The sequence below is a fragment of the Pongo abelii genome, chromosome 1 (assembly GCF_028885655.2).
Source record: "Pongo abelii isolate AG06213 chromosome 1, NHGRI_mPonAbe1-v2.0_pri, whole genome shotgun sequence".
In the NCBI taxonomy this organism is placed as follows: domain Eukaryota; kingdom Metazoa; phylum Chordata; class Mammalia; order Primates; family Hominidae; genus Pongo; species Pongo abelii.
The window spans coordinates 7011795-7015666 of record NC_071985.2 but is presented as its reverse complement, the minus strand read 5'-3'; the positions used below and the strand labels follow the sequence as shown (position 1 = coordinate 7015666).

General features: G+C 51.4%; 1 pseudogene; it reads left to right on the top strand.

Moving 5' to 3' along the window:
• Positions 1–386: 386 nt before the first annotated feature.
• On the top strand, positions 387–3598 carry LOC100452886 (tubulin beta-8 chain-like; annotated as a pseudogene).
• The last annotated feature ends 274 nt before the right edge of the window (positions 3599–3872 follow it).

The window sequence follows — 3872 nt, the reverse complement described above, 5'->3', positions numbered from 1 at the left end:
CTAGGACAGGTGCAAAGGCAATGTGTGAATACGGAAACAAGAGGCTTCCCCTCCCACAGGGGAGGAAAATTCAGTTTCAGCTCAGCTAGGGATTTAGTCTTACTAAAGACGTGGGAGGAAGTTCTCCAGCTGACCAGCTTTCCCCAACATGGAAAGGACAACGGCAAGGTCACCTGACCTCTCCAACAGACGTTAAACGCCAAGGGATTCACAGGTGGGTACACCTGTGTGGAAGTAAAGCTGTTGTTTATTCTGGGAGCCCAATCCGAGGCTGGGGCAGGTGGGCGCGGTGCTATTCAGCGTTGGTGGAGCGCGGGCCCTGTCATCGCGCGTCTGTCTGCTCCTCCTTCTCGCGTTTCTCCGGCCACCCTAGTCCCGTCTTGGCCATGAGGGAGATTGTGCTCACGCAGACAGGGCAGTGCGGGAACCGGATCGGCGCCAAGGTTGGCGGGGGGATCCTTGAGGGCCCAGCGCGGGCCTGCCGGGTGGCCGGGGAAGATGCTGGCAGTGGCGGGGGCGGCGTCCCTGCATTGCCGCCCCTGGGCTCCCTGCCCCGGACCCGGTGGAGCTGGGAGGCTGGCCAGGCGGCCAGGGCGGACCCTCAGGGACCCGGTGGCCTGGGCCTGGGGGTGGGGGTGGGGGTGGAGGTGGGAGAGGGGCTGGGGCGCCTCCGGCTCTCTGTCCTGACTCAGCCCTGGCTTTTCTGGCCCCTCGTGTCTCTCGCAGTTCTGGGAGGTGATCTCTGATGAACATGCCATCGACTCCGCTGGCACCTACCGCGGGGACAGGGACCTGCTGCAGAAGCGTATCAACGTATACTACAATGAGGCCAGCGGTGAGACCCCAGTCCTTCCCCCACCGCCCTCCTGGGCCGCTCTCCCCTCGCTGATGCCCTTCTGCCCCCCTCAGTTAGCAGGTATGTGCCCCACGCTGTGCTAGTTGATCTGGAGCCAGGCACCCTGGACTCCGTGCGCTCCGGGCCCTTCGGGAAGATCTTCAGGCCGGACAACTTCATCTTGGGTGAGTTGTGGGTAAAGACTGGGGTGCGGCTCCTAAGCCAGGGCAGCTCAAAGTCAGGGAGTGCCCCAAGGTCATGGCTGTGGGAACTGTGGAGCCAGGGCCCCTCAACACCCTCCTATCCTCTGAGTCGCTCTATCTCCCTCTCCTCAATGGGCTTTGGGAGGAAGGCCCAGCTGTCTGCCAGAGGAGAGGAGCTGCTGATGTAATCTCCCTGCAGGGAGCTGAGTGGGAACAGTGGCTGCTGCTTTCCTTGGGAATGGGCAGGAGCCACCTGCAGCGAGATCTGTTGTTAGGCTGTCTCAGGTTTGGCTCCTGCCTTAATTTCTCTTTCTTTTTTTCTTTTCTTTCTTTCAATTATACTTTAAGTTCTGGGGAACATGTGCAGGTTTGTTACATTGGAATGCATGTGCCATGGTGGTTTACTGCACCCATAAATCTGTCATCTACATTAGGTATTTCTCCTAATGCTATCCCTCCCCCCTTCCCCCACCCCCGACAGGCCCCGGTGTGTGATGTTCCCCTCCCTGTGTCCATGTGTTCTCATTGTTCAACTTCCACTTATGAGTGAGAGCATGCGGTGTTTGGTTTTCTGTTCTTGTGTTAGTTTGCTGAGAATGATGGTTTCCAGCTTCATCCATGTCCCTGCAAAGGACATGAATGCATTTTTTTTATGGTTGCATAGTATTCCATGGTGTAAATGTGCCACATTCTTTACCCAGTCTATCATTGATGGGCATTTGGGTTGGTTCCAAGTCTTTGCTATTGTGAACAGTGTCACAATAAACATACGTGTGCATGTGTCTTTATAGTGGAATGATTTATAATCCTTTGGGTATATACCCAGTAATGGGATTGCTGGGTTAAATGGTATTTCTTGTTCTAGATCCTTGAGGAATCACCACGCTGTCTTCCATAATGGTTGAACTAATTTACACTCCCACCAACAGTGTAAAAGTGTTTCTATTTCTCCACATCCTCTCCAGCATCTGTTGTTTCCTGACTTTTTAATGATTGCCATTCTAGCTGGCGTGAGATGTGGTTTTGATTTGCATTTCTCTGACCAGTGATGAGCATTTTTTCATGTTTGTTGGCTGCATAAATGTCTTAAAGTGTCTATTCATATCCTTTATCCACTTTTTGATGGGGTTGTTTTTTTCTTGTAAACTTAAGTTCTTTGTAGATTCTGGATATTAGCCCTTTGTCAGATGGATAGATTGTAAAAATTTTCTCCCATTCTGTAGGTTGTCTGCTCACTCTGACAGTTTCTTCTGCTGTGAAGCAGCTCTTTAGTTTAATTAGATCCCATTTGTCAATTTTGGCTTTTGTTGCTATTGCTTTTGGTGTTTTACTGACTTAATTTCTAACAGGGGAGGCTGCTGTCCTGTAACTTTGGAGGAGCCGGTCCACCTGCTCCACCTGTAGGGTGAATGGTGCTTTCACCTCACATGTGACACTTGGCCCTTTTGCATTGTGGCAGTGACCACTGATGACTGCATACCTGGCCATCGAGTGACCAGCTATACTGTCTTACAGGTCAAAGTGGGGCCAGGAACACCTGGGCCAAGGGGTACTACACAGAAGGCACCGAGCTGATGGAGTCGGTGATGGACACTGTGAGGCAGGAAGCTGAGAGCTGTGACTGCCTGCAGGGTTTCCAGCTGGCCCACTCCCTGGGTGGGGGGACTGGGTCTGGGATGGGTACCCTTCTACTCAGTAAGATCCAGGAGGAATACCCAGACAGGATCATAAACACATTCAGCGTCCTGCCCTCGCCCAAGGTGCCAGATACTGTGGTGGAGCCCTACAATGCCATCCTCTCAATCCACCAGCTCATAGAAAATGCACATGAGACCTTTTGTATTGATAAAAAGCGCTGTACAATATTTGTTCCAGAACCCTACAACTGCCCAGATCCACCTATGGTGACTTGAATCACATGGTATCTGCTACCATGAGTGGGGTCACCACGTGCCTGCGCTTCCCAGGCCAGCTGAATGCTGACCTGTGGAAGCTGGCTGTGAACATGGTCTCATTTCCCCGGCTGCACTTCTTCATGCCTAGCTTTGCTCCACTGACCAGCCGGGGCAGCCGGCAGTACCAGGCCCTGACGGTGGCTGAGCTTATCCAGGAGATGTTTGATGCTAAGAATATGACGGCTGCCTGTGACCCCCGTCGTGGCTGCTACCTAACGGTGGGTGCCATTTTCAGAGGTCACATGTCCATGAAGGAGGTGGATGAGCAGATGCTCAATCTTCAAAAGAACAGCAGCCACTTTGCTTATCGGCTCTCTCACAATGTAAAAACAGCCACCTGTGACATCCCATCCAAGGGGCTAGAAATATGGGCCACTGGAATCAGTAATAACACGGCCATCCAGGAGCTGTTCAAGCATACTATGGAGCGGTTCACAGCCATGTTCAGGCACAAGGCCTTTCTCCACTGGTACACGGGCGAGGGCATGGATGAGATGGAATTTACCGAGGCCGAGAGCAACCTGAAAAATCTTATGGCAGAGTACCAGGATGCCACGGCCAAGGAGGAGGAGTTTGAGGAGTCTGCTGAGGAGGAGGTGGCCTAGAAGCTTCCTTTTCTGGGTAAAGGGGGGAAGGAGTGTGGATTCTTTAGTGTGTTCTGATAGCCATGTGTCACTACACAATTTTTCTTTGTGTCTTTACATCTCTTCCTGTTGCACTTTAAAGCATTTTCTTTTTTTTAATTGTAAATATTTTAATAAAAATACAAGTGGCACCAAGATAGATTATCAGTTGCAAAGGGTATTAACTTTTGTCATTTGCTTCAGGTACATATGGGTTACTGAATAATTACCGAATTAATTGTTTTCTAGTTAATGC